The following is a 17472-nucleotide window of genomic DNA, read 5'->3' as shown; positions in this document are numbered from 1 at the left end:
TCCTACGCATCCTAAATCTTGCCTAATCGCATCATAATTTCCTTTCCCCCAGTTATAATTCTTGCCCTGCGGTATATACCTGTCCCTGCCCATCGCTAAGGTAAACCTAACCGAATTGTGATCACTATCACCAAAGTGCTCACCTACATCTAAATCTAACACCTGGCCGGGTTCATTTCCCAGTACCAAATCCAATGTGGCATCGCCCCTGGTTGGCCTGTCTACATACTGTGTCAGAAAACCCTCCTGCACACACTGGACAAAAACTGACCCATCTAAAGTACTCGAACTATAGTATTTCCAGTCGATATTTGGAAAGTTAAAGTCCCCCATAACAACTACCCTGTTACTCTCACCCCTGTCGAGAATCATCTTCGCTATCCTTTCCTCTACATCTCTGGAACTATTCGGAGGTCTATAAAAGACTCCCAACAGGGTAACCTCACCTCTCCTGTTTCTAACCTCAGCCCATACTACCTCAGTAGCCGAGTCCTCAAACGTCCTTTCTGTCGCTGTAATACTCTCCTTGATTAACAATGCCACACCCCCCCCTCTTTTACCATCTTCTCTGTTCTTACTGAAACATCTAAATCCCGGAATCTGCAACATCCATTCCTGCCCCTGCTCTACCCATGTCTCTGAAATGGCCACTACATCGAGATCCCAGGTACCAACCCATTCTGCAAGCTCACCCACCTTATTCCGGATGCTCCTGGCGTTGAAATAGACACACTTTAAACCAGGTTCTTGCTTGCCAGTGCCCTCTTGCGTCCTTGTAACCATATCCCTGACCTCACTACTCTCAACATCCTGTACACTGGCACTACAATTTAGGTTCCCATTCCCCTGCTGAATTAGTTTAAACCCCCCCGAAGAGCACTAGCAAACCTCCCCCCCAGGATATTGGTACCCCTCTGGTTCAGGTGAAGACCATCCTGTTTGTAGAGGTCCCACCTACCCCAGAAAGAGCCCCAATTATCCAGGAAACCAAAACCCTCCCTCCTGCACCATCCCTGCAGCCACGTGTTCAACTCCTCTCTCTCCCTATTCCTCGCTTCGCTATCACGTGGCACGGGCAACAACCCAGAGATAACAACTCTGTTTGTTCTCGCTCTAAGCTTCCACCCTAGCTCCCTAAATTTCTGTCTTAAATCCCCATCTCTCTTCCTACCTATGTCGTTGGTGCCTATGTGGACCACGACTTGGGGCTGCTCCCCCTCCCCATTAAGGATCCCAAAAACACGATCCGAGACATCACGAACCCTGGCACCTGGGAGGCAACATACCAACCGTGAGTCTCTCTCGTTCCCACAGAACCTCCTATCTGTTCCCCTAACTATGGAGTCCCCAATGACTAATGTTCTGCTCCTCTTCCCCCTTCCCTTCTGAGCAACAGGGACAGACTCTGTGCCAGATATCTGTACCCAATTGCTTACCCCTGGTAAGTCGTCCCCCGCAACAGTATCCAAAATGGTATACCTGTTGTTGAGGGAAACGGCCACAGGGGATCCCTGCACTGCCTGCTGGTTCCCTCTCCTTCCCCTGACGGTAAAAGACTCCATCGTGCCCGCATCTACCACCTCCGCTGGCAATGCGTTCCAGGTGCCCACCACCCTCTGTGTAAAGAACTTTCCACGCATATCCCCCCTAAACTTTTCCCCTTTCACTTTGAACTCGTGTCCTCTAGTAATTGAAACCCCCACTCTGGGAAAAAGCTTCTTGCTATCCACCCTGTCTATACCTCTCATGATTTTGTACACCTCAATCAGGTCCCCCCTCAACCTCCGTCTTTCTAATGAAAATAATCCTAATCTACTCAACCTCTCTTCATAGCTAGTGCCCTCCATACCAGGCAACATCCTGGTGAACCTCCTCTGCACCCTTTCCAAAGCATCCACATCCTTTTGATAATGTGGCGACCAGAACTGTACGCAGTATTCCAAATGTGGCCGAACCAAAGTCCTATACAACTGTAACATGACCTGCCAACTCTTGTACTCAATGCCCCTTCCGATGAAGGAAAGCATGCCGTATGCCTTCTTGACCACTCTATTTACCTGCGTTGCCACCTTCAGGGAACAGTGGACCTGAACACCCAAATCTCTCTGGACATCAATTTTCCCCAGGACTTTTCCATTTACTGTATAGTTCACTCTTGAATTGGATCTTCCAAAATGCATCACCTCGCATTTGCCCTGATTGAACTCCATCTGCCATTTCTCTGCCCAACTCTCCAATCTATCTATATTCTGCTGTATTCTCTGACAGTCCCCTTCACTATCTGCTACTCCACCAATCTTAGTGTCGTCTGCAAATTTGCTAATCAGTCCACCTATACTTTCCTCCAAATCGTTAATGTATATCACAAACAACAGTGGTCCCAGCACGGATCCCTGTGGAACACCACTGGTCACACGTCTCCATTTTGAGAAACTCCCTTCTACTGCTACTCTCTGTCTCCTGTTGCCCAGCCAGTTCTTTATCCATCTAGCTAGTACACCTTGGACCCCAAGCGCCTTCACTTTCTCCATCAGCCTGCCATGGGGAACCTTATCAAACGCCTTACTGAAGTCCATGTATATGACATCGACAGCCCTTCCGTCATCAATCAACTTTGTCACTTCCTCAAAGAATTCTATTAAGTTGGTAAGACATGACCTTCCCTGCACAAAACCATGTTGCCTATCACTGATGAGCCCATTTTCTTCCAAATGGGAATAGATCCTATCCCTCAGTATCTTCTCCAGCAGCTTCCCTACCACTGACGTCAGGCTCACCGGTCTATAATTACCTGGATTATCCCTGCTACCCTTCTTAAACAAGGGGACAACATTAGCAATTCTCCAGTCCTCCGGGACCTCACCCGTGTTTAAGGATGCTGCAAAGATATCTGTTAAGGCCCCAGCTATTTCCTCTCTCGCTTCCCTCAGTAACCTGGGATAGATCCCATCCGGACCTGGGGACTTGTCCACCTTAATGCCCTTTAGAATACCCAACACTTCCTCCCTCCTTATGCCGACTTGACCGAGAGTAATCAAACATCTGTTCCTAACCTCAACATCCGTCATGTCCCTCTCCTCGGTGAATACCGATGCAAAGTACTCGTTTAGAATCTCACCCATTTTCTCTGAGTCTAAGCATAACATTCCTCCTTTGTCCTTTAGTGGGCCAATCCTTTCTCTAGTTACCCTCTTTCTCCTTATATATGAATAAAAGGCTTTGGGATTTTCCTTAACCCTGTTTGCTAAAGATATTTCATGACCCCTTTTAGCCCTCTTAATTCCTCGTTTCAGATTGGTCCTACATTCCCGATATTCTTTCAAAGCTTCGTCTTTCATCAGCCGCCTAGACCTTATGTATGCTTCCTTTTTCCTCTTAGCTAGTCTCACAATTTCACCTGTCATCCATGGTTCCCTAATCTTGCCATTTCTATCCCTCATTTTCACAGGAACATGTCTCTCCTGCACGCTAATCAACCTCTCTTTAAAAGCCTCCCACATATCACATGTGGATTTACCTTCCAACAGCTGCTCCCAATCTACATTTCCCAGCTCCTGCCGAATTTTGGTATAGTTGGCCTTCCCCCAATTTAGCACTCTTCCTTTAGGACCACTCTCGTCTTTGTCCATGAGTATTTTAAAGCTTACGGAATTGTGATCACTATTCCCAAAGTAGTCCCCTACTGAAACTTCAACAACCTGGCCGGGCTCATTCCCCAACACCCGGTCCAGTATGGCCCCTTCCCGAGTTGGACTATTTACATACTGCTCTAGAAAACCCTCCTGGATGCTCCTTACAAATTCTGCTCCATCTGGACCTCTAACATTAAGCGAATCCCAGTCAATGTTGGGAAAATTAAAATCTCCTATCACCACCACCCTGTTGCTCCTACATCTTTCCATAATCTGTTTACATATTTGTACCTCTATCTCACGCTCGCTGTTGGGAGGCCTGTAGTACAGCCCCAACATTGTTACCGCACCCTTCCTATTTCTGAGTTCTGTCCATATTGCCTCACTGCTCGAGTCCTCCATAGTGCCCTCCTTCAGCACAGCTGTGATATCCTCTTTGACCAGTAATGCAACTCCTCCACCCCTTTTACCTCCCTCTCTATCCCGCCTGAAGCATCGATCTCCTGGGATATTTAGTTGCCAATCATGCCCTTCCCTCAACCAAGTCTCAGTAATAGCAATAACATCATACTCCCAGGTACTAATCCAAGCCCTAAGTTCATCTGCCTTACCAACTACACTTCTTGCATTAAAACAAATGCACCTCAGACCACCAGTCCCTTTATATTCATCATCTGCTCCCTGCCTGCTCTTCCCCTTAGTCACACTGACTTCATTTTCTAGTTTCTTACAGGCTTTTGTTACTACCTCCTCACTGTCAACTGACCTCAATTGGTTCCCATCCCCCTGCCACATTAGTTTAAACCCTCCCCAACAGCGTTAGCAAAAGCACCTCCAAGGACATTGGTTCCAGTCCGGCCCAGGTGTCGACCGTCCAATTTGTAATAGTCCCACCTCCCCCAGAACCGGTCCCAATGTCCCAAAAATCTGAACTCCTCCTTCCTGCACCATCTCTCAAGCCACGCATTCATCCTGACTATTCTTTCATTTTTACTCTGACTATCACGTGGCATTGGTAGTAATCCTGAGATTACTACCTCTGAGGTCCTACTTTTTAACTTGGCTCCTAAATCCCTAAACTCAGCTTGTAGGACCTCATCCCGTTTTTTACCTATATCATTAGTGCCTATGTGCACAATGACAACTGGCTGTTCACCCTCCCCCTTTAGAATGTTCTGCAGCCGATCTGAGACGTCCCTGACCCGTGCACCTGGGAGGCAACATACCATTCGGGAGCCTCGTTTTCGACCACAGAACCGCCTATCTACTCCCCTTACAATCGAATCCCCTACGACTATAGCCCTTCCACTCTTTTTCCCGCCCTTCTGAGCAGCAGAGCCAGCCACGGTGCTATGGACCTGGCTACTGCTGCCTTCCCCTGGTGAGCCATCTCCCTCAACAGTATCCAAAACGGTATACTTGATTTGGAGGGAGATGACCGCAGGGGACTCCTGCGCTGCCTTCCTGCTCTTTCTCTGCCTTTTGGTCACCCATTCCCTTTCTCCCTCAGCAATCTTAATCTGCGGTGTGACCAATTCACTAAACGTGCTATCCACGACCTCCTCAGCATCGCGCATGCTCCAAAGTGAGTCCATCCGCAGCTCGAGAGCCGTCATGCGGTCTAACAAGAGCTGCAGCTGGACACACTTCCTGCACGTGAAGGAGTCAGGGTCATCAGCCATGTCCCTGAGCTCCCACATTGAGCAAGAGGAGCATGATACGGGTCTGAGATCTCCTGCCATTTTAAATCTTAAGTTTAAACTTAGTTAAATGAAAAAGGAACGAAAAGTTTTTACCAATCACAATAAAACCAGAGAAATCGAAAAAGCCTTACCTTATAAACACCCCACCGAGTCCTTTTTTTTTTTTGGTTAGAGGAGGAGGGCGGGTGGGAGACACTACAAGTGTGGTGTCTCGGGTTCAGAAACCGCCCAAATATATAGTGTTTTACTTACCCAGCAGCCCCCCAGCAGCCCCCTGGCCTCCGCCGAAAAACAAAAGGAAATTAAATTTACTTTCAACTGACTTTCCCAGCTGCTCACTCGCTCACACTCTGCTCCCGAAAAAGCTGCTGCACTGAAAGCAAGGCTTATGTTAGGATGAGACGTGAAGGCACAGTTAGGGCGCTTGAGAGCTACAAGCTAGCCAGGAAGGATCTAAAGGGAGAGCTAAGAAGAGCAAGGAGAGGACACGAGAAGTCATTGGCGGATAGGATCAAGGAAAACCCTAAGGCTTTCTATAGGTACATCAGGAAGAAAAGAATGACTGGAGTTAGATTCGGGCCAATCAAGGATAGTAGTGGGAAGTTGTGTGTGGAATCAGCGGAGATAGGGGAAGCGTTAAATGAATATTTTTCGTCAGTATTTACAGTAGAGAAAGAAAATGTTGTCGAGGAGAATACTGAGATTCAGACTACGAGGCTAGATGGGATTGAGGTTCGCAAGGAGGAGGTGTTAGCAATTTTGGAAAGTGTGAAAATAGATAAGTCCCCTGGGCCAGATGGGATTTATCCTAGGATTCTCTGGGAAGCCAGGGAGGAGATTGCAGAGCCTTTGTCCTTGATCTTTATGGCATCATTGTCCACAGGAATAGTGCCAGAGGACTGGAGGATAGCAAATGTTGTCCCCTTGTTCAAGAAGGGGAGTAGAGACAGCCCTGGTAATTATCGACCTGTGAGCTTTACTTCGGTTGTGGGTAAAATGTTGGAAAAGGTTATAAGAGACAGGATTTATAATCATCTTGAAAAGAATAAGTTCATTAGCGATAGTCGGCACGGTTTTGTGAAGGGTAGGTTGTGCCTTACAAACCTTATTGAGTTTTTCGAGAAGGTGACCAAACAGGTGGATGAAGGTAAAGCAATGGATGTGGTGTATATGGATTTCAGTAAGGCGTTTGATAAGGTTCCCCACTGTAGGCTATTGCAGAAAATACGGAAGTATGGGGTTGAAGGTGATTTAGAGCTTTGGATCAGAAATTGGCTAGCTGAAAGAAGACAGTGTGGTGGTTGATGACAAATGTTCATCTTGGAGTTTAGTTTCTAGTGGTGTACCGCAAGGATCTGTTTTGGGGCCACTGCTGTTTTTCATTTTTATCAATGACCTGGAAGAGGGTGCAGAAGGGTGGGTTAGTAAATTTGCGGATGACACGAAGGTCGGTGGAGTTGTGGATAGTGCCGAAGGATGTTATAGGGTACAGAGGGACATAGGTAGGCTGCAGAGCTGGGCTGAGAGATGGCAAATGGAGTTTAATGCGGAAAAGTGTGAGGTGATTCACTTTGGAAGGAGTAACAGGAATGCAGAGTACTGGGCTAATGGGAAGATTCTTGGTCGTGTAGATGAACAGAGAGATCTTGGTGTCCAGGCACATAAATCCCTGAAAGTTGCTACCCAGGTTAATAGAGCTGTTAAGAAGGCATATGGTGTGTGAGCTTTTATTAGTAGGGGGATCGAGTTTCGGAGCCACGAGGTCATGTTGCAGCTGTACAAAACTCTGGCAAGACTGCACCTGGAGTATTGCGTGCAGTTCTGGTCACCGCATTATAGGAAGGATGTGGAAGCTTTGGAAAGGGTGCAGAGGAGATTTACTAGGATGTTGCCTGGTATGGAGGGAAGGTCTGACGAGGAAAGGCTGAGGGACTTGAGGTTATTTTCGTTGGGGAGAAGTAGGAGGAGAGGTGACTTAATAGAGACATATAAGATAATCAGAGGGTTAGATAGGGTGGATAGTGAGAGTCTTTTTCCTCGGATGGTGATGGCAAACACGAGGGGACATAGCTTTAAGTTGAGGGGTGATAGATATAGGACAGATGTTAGAGGTAGTTTCTTTACTCAGAGAGTAGTAGGGGCGTGGAACGCCCTACCTGCAACAGTAGTAGACTCGCCAACTTTAAGGGCATTTAAGTGGTCATTGGATAGACATATGGATGAAAATGGAATAGTGTAGGTCAGATGGTTTCACAGGTCGGCGCAACATCGAGGGCCGAAGGGCCTGTACTGCACTGTAATGTTCTAATTCTATAGGAAACAGGAGCAGGAATAGGTCATTCGGCCCGTCGAGCCTACTCCACTATTCAAATAGATCATGTCTCATCATTTACCCTACACCATTTTGTCTCTACTATCCTCATATTCCTTGATGTCATTAGTATCCAGAAATCTGTTGATTTCTGTCTTGAACACCCTCAGTGTTGGAGCTTCCACAGCCCTCTGAGGTAGAGAATTCCACATATTCACCACCCTCTGAGTGAAGAAATTCCTCCTCATCTCAATCTTAAATGACATTCCTCTTATTCTGAGACTGTGTCTCCTTGTTCTAGTCTCACCAGCCAGAGGAAACATCCTGTCCACACGTACCCTGTCACGCCCTGTAAGAATTTTGTAAGTATCAATGAGATCATCTCTCAATCTTCGACACTGTGGAGAATACAGTTTCTGCAATCTCTCCTCATAAGACAATCTTGCCAACCCAGGGATTAATCTGGTGAACCTCCATTGCACTCTCTCTATGGAAAATACATCTTTCTTTCGATCAGGAGAACAAAACTATACACAATGCTCCACGTGTGGTCTCACCAAGGCTTTATACAATTGCAGCAATACATCTTCAGTCGCCTACTCAAATCCCCTTGCAATGAAGGCCAACATACCATTTGCCATCTTAATTTCTTGCTGCATGAACAAGGACACTCAAGTCTCTTTGGACATCAACACTTCCCAACCTCTCACCATTTAAGAAATACTCTGCCTTTCTGGTTTTTTTCTATGAAAGTGGATCACTTATTTACACTGTATTCCACCTGCCCATTCACTTAGCCTGTCCAAATCCCCTGGAAGCCTCCTTGCATCCTTCTCACAATGTACATTCCCTCCAAGTTTTGTGTCATCCACAAATTTGGAAATATTACAATTGGTCCCCATATCCAAATCATTTATATAGATTGTGAACAGTTGTGACCCAAACAACGGTCCTTGTGGTACCCCACTAGTAACATACTGCCATCCTGAGAATGACCCATTTATTCCTACTTTCTGCTTTCTGTCTGTTAACTGATTCTCAATCAATTACGTATATTACACCCAATCCAATGCTCTGATTTTGTTACTAATCTCTTGTGTGAGACCTTATCAAAAGCCTTCTGAAAATCAAATCCAAAAACACCACATCCACTGGGATTCCTTTATCTGTACTACAAGGAACATCCTCAAAAAACTCCAACAGGTTTGTCAGACATGATTTTCCTTTCACAAATCCATTTTGACTCTGCCCAATCATATCATTATTTTTCAAGTGTTCAGTTATCTCATCCCATGTAATAAATTCTAGCATTTTCCCTACTACTGATGACAAACTAACAGGTTTGTCGATCTCCATTTTCTCTCACTTCCTTCTTAAATTGTGGGATTACATTTGCTACTTTCAAGTCTGCAGGAACCTTTCCAGAATCTATAGAATTTTGAAAGGAAATCACTGATTCATCCACTATCTCTATTGCTACCTCCTTCAAAACTCTGAGATGAAGCTCATCTGGTCCAAATGATTTATCAACTTTCAATCATTAATTTTTCATGTATAACCTCTTTATTGATACTAATTACTTTCAGTTCCTCATTTTTACAAGTCTCTTGGTTCCCTTGTATTTATGGGACATTTTCTGTGTTTTCATCCGTGAAGACAGATACAAAGTTATTGTTTAGTCTCTCCGCCATTTCCTCATTCTCCACCACCAACTCTTCTGTCTCTGCCTGCAATATAGCCACTTTCGTTCTTACTAATGTTTTCCTTTTCACATACCTAAAGAAGCGTTTACAGTCTGCCTTTATAGCTCGAACTAGATTGCATTCATAATCTCTTTTCCCTGTCCTTACCAGTTTCTTGGTCCTCATTTGTTTGGACTGTAAATTGCTCCCACGTTTTTCTGATGACTTTATAAATCACTTCCTTTGACCTAATGCAATCTTTAACTTCTTTTGTTAGCCACAGTCGATTTACCTTTCCTTTTGGGTGTTTGTGCCTTAAAGGAATGTACTTTGTTGTAAACTGTGTAATACTTCTTTAAACACTAGCCATTGCCTGTCTGCCGTCAAAACTTTACATGTATTTTCTCAGTCCACCAGAGCTAACTTGCTCCTCACACCTTCATAGTTTCCTTTGTTCAGATGTAAGACCCAAGTTTCAGAATGAACTATATCTCTTTCAAACTTAATGTCGAATTCTATCATATTGTGGTCACTGTTCCATAATGGCTCTTTTACAGAAAGGTTATTAATTAGCCCTTTCTCATTACATAATACAAAATCTAAAATAGCCTGATCTCCAGTTGGTTCTTCAACATACTGCTCCAGAAACACACTCCAGGAATTCATCCTCCACAGCATTTGTACTCATTCGGTTTACCCAATCTATATGTAAATTGAAATCACCCATTATTACTGTATTTCCCATGCTACATGCAGCTCTAATTTCCTGATGTATACCATGCCCAACATTACCACTACAGTTTGGTTCCTTTTAAACAATTCCCACCAATGTTTACTGCCCCGTGTTGTTTCTTAGCTCCACCCAAACTGATTCTACATCTTGCTCCTTTAATCAAAAATCCTCTCTCACTGATGTATTGATCTTGTTCCTTATTAACAGCGTAACCCCACCTCCTTTTCCACTCTGCCTATCCTTCCTAAATGACGAATATCCCTGAATATTCAGTTCCCAGTCCTGATCACCTTGTAACCACGCCTCCATAATGACAATTAAATCAAACCATTTACCTCTCTTTTTGCCTTCAAATCATCTACCTGGGTATGCGGCAGGTGGTGAGGGAACCAACACGAGGGGAAAACATCCTTGACCTCATCCTCACCAATCTGCCTGCCAATACTGCATGCATTCAGATAGAGTGCAATTAAATTTGTCTTAATTATTATTCCTCATTCCAATCCTATTTGATGTTTACCTTCATCTCATCTGCCTTCCAATTTCGCTTGTTGCTTTTCTATTTCCTGGAACCAGTTTTGCTTCCCTCCAATATGAGCTCCCTCTTAGGTTCTCAGCCCCCTGACAATTTAGTTTAAACCCTCCCCAACAGCGATCACAAATCTCCCTGCAAGGATGTTAGTCCTGGTCCTGCTAAGGAGCAAACGTCCATCTTGTACAGGCCCCACGTACCCCAGAACAGATCCTTATCCCTTAGAAATTGGATGCCCTCCCTCCTGCATCAATTCTCCAGCCATATATTAAAACACTTACCACAAATATCCCATTCCTCAATGATGGGGGAGCCCATCACATCAGTGCAAAAGATAACGCTGAAGCATTTGCAACAATCTTCAGCCAGAAGTGCTGAGTGGATGATTCATCTCAGCTTCCTGAAGTCCCCAGTATCACACATGCCAGTCTTCAGTCAATTCGATTCATTCTGCATGATATCAAGAAATGACTGAAGGCACTGGATACTGTAAAGGCTATGGGCCCTGACAGCATTCCGACAACAGTACTGGAGACCTGCGCTCCAGAACCTGTCACACTCCTAGCCAAGATGTTCCAGGATCGATACAACACTTGCATCTACCCGGCAATATGGAAAATTGCCCTGTTATGTCCTGTCCACAAAAAATAGGACAAGCCCAACCGGGCCAATTACCGTCCCATCATTCTACTCTCAATCATCAGTAAAGTGATGGAAGGTGTTTTCAACAGTGCCATCAAGCGGCACTTGCTTAGCAATCACCTGCTCAGTGACTTTCAGTTTGGCTTCCACCCGGGATGCTCAGCTCCTGACCTCATTAAAGCCTTAGCTCAAACATGGCTAAAAGAGCTGAACTCAAGAGGCGAGGTGAGAGTGACTGCCCTTGACATCAGGGCAGCATTTGACCGAGTATGGCATCAAGGAGCCCTAGCAAAACTGGAGTCAATGGGAATCAGGGGGAAAACCCTCTGCTGGTTGGAGTGATACCAAGTGCAAAGGGATATGGTTGTGGTTGTTGGAGGTCAATCCTATCAGCACCAGGACATCACAGCAGGAGTTCCTCAGGGTAGTGTCCAAGACCCAACCATCTTCAGCTGCTTCATCAATAACCTTCCTTCAATCATAAGGTCAGAAGTGCAGATGTTCACTGATGATTGCACAATGTTCAGCACCATTCCCAACTCCTCAGAGACTGAAGCAGCCCATGTAGAAATGCAGCAAGACCTGGACAATATCCAGGATGGGCTGATAAGTGGCAAGTAACATTCGTGCGACACAGGTGCCAGGCAATGACCATCTCCAACAAGAGAGAATCTACCCATCTCTCCTTAACATTAAATGGCATTATTGTCACAGAATCCCCACTATCAACAGCCTAGGGGCTGCCATTGGCTGGGAGGTGGTGGTGCAGTGGTATTGTCACTGGACTAGTAACCCAGAGACCCAGGGTATTGCTCTGGGGGCATGGGTTCAAATCCCAGCACAGCAGAAGATGGAATTTGAATTCAATTAATAAATCTGGAATTAAAAAGCTAGTCTAATGATGGCCATGAAACCATTGTCGATTGTTCGGAAAACTCATCTGGTTCATTAATGTCCTTTAGGGAAGGACATCTGCCGTCCTTACCTGGTCTGGCCTACATGTGATTCCAGACCCACAGCAATGTGATTGACTCTTACATGCCCTCGGAAATGGCCTAGCAAGCCATTCAGTTGAATCTAACCACTGCACCGTCAATAAAAAGAAATGAAACCAGACGGACCACCCAACATTGACCTAGACACCGGAAACAACAACGGCAAACCCAGCCCTGCAAAGTCCTCCTTACTAACATCTGGGGGCTTGTGCAAAGTTGGGAGATCTGTCCCACAGACTAGTCAAGCAACAGCCTGACATAGTCATACTCACGGAATCATACCTAACAGACAATGTCCCAGACACTGCCATCACCATCCCCGGGTATGTCCTGTCCCATCGACAGGACAGACCCACCAGAGGTGGTGGCACAGTGGTATACAGTAGGGAGGGAGTTGCCCTGGGAGTCCTCAACATTGACTCTGGACCCCATGAAGTCTCATGGCATCAGATCAAACACGGAGAAGGAAACTTCCCGCTGATTACCACCTACCACCCTCCCTCAGCTGACGAGTCAGTACTCCTCCATGTTGAACAGCACTTGGAGGAAGAATTGAGGGTGGCGAGGGCACAAAATTGTCTCTTGGTGGGGGTCTTAAATGTCCATCACCAAGAGTGGTTCTGTAGCACCACTACTGACCGAGCTGGCCAGGTCCTAATGGACATATCTGCGGGTATGTGGCATATGGTGAGGGAACCAACACGAGGGGAAAACATCCTTGACTTCATCCTCACCAATCTGCCTGCCGCAGATGCATCTGTCCATGACAGTATTGGTAGGAGTGACCACCGCTCAGTCCTTGTGGGGACGAGGTCCCATTTTCACATTGAGGATACCCTCCATCGTGTTGTGTGGCACTACCACCATGCTAAATGGGATAAATTTCAAACAGATTTAGCAATGCAAAACTGGGCATCCATGAGGCGCTGTGGGCCATCAGCAGCAGCAGAATTGTACTCAACCACAATCTGTAACCTCATGGCCCAGCATAGCCCCCACTCTACCATTACCATCAAGCCAGGAGACCAACCTGGTTCAATGAAGAGTGCAGGAGGGCATGCCAGGAGCAGCACCAGGCATACCTCAAAATGAGGTGTCAACCTGGTGAAGCTACAACTCAGGAGTTGTAGGGACAGGTGAGGATGTGGTAGGAATATGGGATTAGTGTAGGATTAGTATAAATGGGTGGTTAATGGTCGGCACAGACTCGGTGGGCCGTAGGGCCTGTTTCAGTGCTGTATCTCTAAATAAATAAAAAATAAATAAATAAAGTATCTGCGTGCCAATCTGTGTAAGCAGCATGTGATAGACAGAGCTAAGCGATCCCATAACCAACGGATCAGATCTAAGCTCTGCAGTCCTGCCGCATCCAGCCTTGAATGCAGGTGGACAATTAAACAACTAACTGGAAAAGGTGGCTTCACAAATGTACCCATCCTCAATGATGGACGAGCTCAGCACATCAGTCCGAAAGATAATACTGAAGCAGTTACAACAATCTCCCGCCAGAAGTGCTGAGTTGATGATACATCTCGGCCTCCTCTTGAAGTCTCCAACCCGACCAATTACCGCCCCTTCCGCCTACTCTCAATCATCAGTAAAGTGAATCAAGGTGTCATCTACAGTGCCATCAAGAGACACTTGCTTCGCAATAACCTGTTCAGTGACGCTCAGTTTAGGTTCTGCCAGGGGAACTCAGCTCCTGACCTTATTATAGCCTTGGTTCAAACATGGGCAATGGAGCTGAACTCAAGAGGTGAGGTGAGAGTGACTGCGCTTGACATCAAGGCAGCATTTGACCGAGTATGGCATCAAGGAGCCCTAGCAAAACTGGAGTCAATGGGAATCAGGGGGAAAGCCTCTGCTGGCTGGAGTCATACCTACTGCAAAGGAATATGGTTGTGGTTGTTGGAGAGCAATCATATGAGCTCCAGGACATCACTGCAGGAGTTCCTCAGGGTAGTGTCCTGGGTCCAACCATCTTCAGCTGCTTCATCAATGACCTTCCTTCAATCATAAGGTCAGAACTGGAGATGTTCTCTGATGATTGCACAATGTTCAGCACCATTCGTGACTCCTCAGATACTGAAGCAGTCCATGTAGAAATGCAGTAAGACTGGACAATATCCAGGCTTGGGCTGATAAGGGGCAAGTAACATTCACGCCACACATGTGCCAGGCAATGATCATCTGCAACAAGAGAGAATCTAACCATCTCCCCTTGACATTCAATGGCATTACCATCGCTGAATCCCCCACTAGCAAAATCCTAGGGGCTACCATTGACCAGAAACTGAACTGGAGTAGCCATACAAATACCATGGCCAAAAGAGCTGGTCAAAGGCTAGGAATCCTGACGCAAGTAACTCACCTCCTGACTCCCCAAAGGCTGTCCACCATCTACAAGGCACAAGTCAGGAGTGTGATGGAATACCCCCCACTTGCCTGGATAAGTGCAGCTCCAATAGCACTCAAGAAGCTTGATATCATCCAGGACGAAGCAGCCCGCTTTATTGGCACCACATCCACATTCATTCACTGCCTCCACCACCAACGCACAGCGGCAGCAGTGTGTACCATCTACAAGATGCACGGCAGCAATGCACCAAGGCTCCTTAGACAGCACCTTCCAAATGCGCGATCTCTACTAACTAGAAGGACTAGGGCAGCAGATGAATGGGAACATCACCACCTGCGAGTACCCCTCCAAGCCACACACCATCCTGACTTGGAACTATATCGCCGTTCCTTCACTGTCGCTGGGTCAAAATCCCGGAACTCCCTTCCCACCAATTTGCTGTACCTTAGCCACATGGACTGCAGTGGTTCAAGAAGGTAGCTCAGCACTGCCTTCTCAGGGGAAATTAGGGATCGGCAATAAATGCTGGTCCAGCAAGCGATACCCACATCCCATGTACAACATAAAAAACTTAATCTTCCTATTCCACAGCTCACTAGCACTTGGCTACTGCTTTTTAATTTCTTTTACTGCTTTTGAGCTCCTGCTTTTTAATTTCTCTCCTAGCTCCTTAAAATTTGTTTTCTGGACCTCATTCCTCTTCTTACCTATGTTGTCAGTACCTTGTGGATCACAACCTCTGGCTGTTCACCCTCCCCAGAAGAATTTCCTGCTGTTGTTCTTTGACATCCATTACCCTGGCACCGGGGAGGCAACATACATTCGTGGTGTTACATTTGCGGCCACAGAAACGCTTGTCTGTTCCTCTAACGAATGAATCCCCTATCACTATTGCCCTTCCACTCTTCTTCCTCTCCTCCTGGGCAGTTGAGCCACCGGTGGTGCCGCGGACTTGGCTCTGGCTGCACTCTTCTGAGGAATCATTGGCCTCACCAGTATCCACAATACAGAACTGGTTAGCCAGCGAGATCGACTCAGTGGGCTCCTACACTAATACCTGTTCTCTTAGACTGCCTGACATGGTGCATCCATGAGTTCCCACATACCACAAGAGGCACATTTCACTCGACATGAGCTGCCCTGCTATACCTTAGTTTTACAAGCTAATTATTATCAGTGTAATAAGTAGAATAACTTAACAGTTACTCACTATCAGCTTCTTCCCCTGTACCGAAGCAAGAACCAAATAGTGGAGACTGAAAAGGCAGAAAAAGAAGAGACAAGGAGCACCTCATTCCTCTTATCACTGAACTTCCTCACACACCAAACTCACAGCATCAGACTCTGTCCAAGAAGCACTTTCTCATTAGTAATTAGTAATAAATTCTTTTCTTTTGGGCCTCCTTATCTCAAGAGACAATGGATACGCACCTGGAGGTGGTCAGTGGTTTGTGAAGCAGCGCCTGGAGTGGCTATCAAGGCCAATTCGAGAGTGACAGGCTCTTCCACAGGTGCTGCAGAGAAATTTGTTTGTCGGGGCTGTTGCACAGTTGGCTCTCTCCTTGCGCCTCTGTCTTTTTTCCTGCCAACTACTAAGTCTCTTCAACTCGCCACACTTTAGCCCCACCTTTATGGCTGCCCGCCAGCTCTGGCGAACGCTGGCAACTGACTCCCACAACTTGTGATCAATGTCACAGGATTTCATGTCGCGTTTGCAGACGTCTTTAAAGCGGAGACGTGGACGGCCGGTGGGTCTGATACCAGTGGCGAGCTCGCTGTACAATGTGTCTTTGGGGATCCTGCCATCTTCCATGCGGCTCACATGGCCACGCCATCTCAAGCACCACTGCCTCAGTAGTGTGTACAAGCTGGGGATGTTGGCCGCCTCGAGGACTTCTGTGTTGGAGATACGGTCCTGCCACCTGATGCCAAGTATTCTCCGGAGGCAGCGAAGATGGAATGAATTGAGACGTCGCTCTTGGCTGGCATACGTTGTCCAGGCCTCGCTGCCATAGAGCAAATTACACCACCGAAAACCTCAATAATACCAACCTTACCACTTATCAGGTATAGCTGAAAATAGAGACATGTTGTCGAAGCTTTTTGTCTTGTACTCATCAGGACATTATGCAAGAATAACCAATGTAAATGAAAACAACAACTTTCCTGCACGAGAAGAGAGTGCTGATTGGTTGGCAAGTGAACTCTGATTGGTAAAGGTGTTACCATGGAGAATGCACCAGTTTACGGTAACGGACAGTTCACTGCCAAGTTTTGTCGAAATTTAAAACAGGCAGCTTGACTCTGATTGGTCAAGGCATTGCCCTGAGAATGAACAAGCGAATGGCTGTCACTTATTTTGTTCAGCTGAAACAGGCACAATGTGTGTACGCGTTATTTATGTCTGCAAACAACAGGGCCCTGTGTATTAATATATGTAGCTTCCAGTACACACAAATGCGCCACATTGTGAGCCATGACATCACTGTTCGTTGTTTTTCACTCTTCAAACCCCACCATGCGCCAACCTCCAGACACAGCCGCAGACAGTCTGCCTCTTCACTCTTTCATGTTAGTGTGGGCCCTGAGCCTCGGGCTGGATTTATAGGTGCTTCTCCTGTTGCGATTCCTCCCATGTCTGCTGTCTCTCTGGTCTCCCATGTAAGTGCTGGCTCTGAGCCTCAGGCTGGATTTATAGGTGCCTCTCCGGTTGAGATTCCTCCCAGGTCTGCTGCTCTCGGGTCTTCCAGGATGCAATGTGGGAATGCATTCAGTCTGAAGGACTGGGGAATTCATCAACATCACCGGAAAGCAGCAGCATGATAGAACTGTTCAGTGGTATCCATTGCTAGCTTTCCTAAGGCCTAGGGTGCAAGTGAGGAG

This window comes from Heterodontus francisci, chromosome 5 (assembly GCF_036365525.1).
Source record: "Heterodontus francisci isolate sHetFra1 chromosome 5, sHetFra1.hap1, whole genome shotgun sequence".
NCBI classification, from domain to species: Eukaryota; Metazoa; Chordata; class Chondrichthyes; order Heterodontiformes; family Heterodontidae; genus Heterodontus; species Heterodontus francisci.
The sequence above is the reverse complement of the archived record's forward strand: the minus strand, read 5'-3'. Positions refer to the sequence as shown.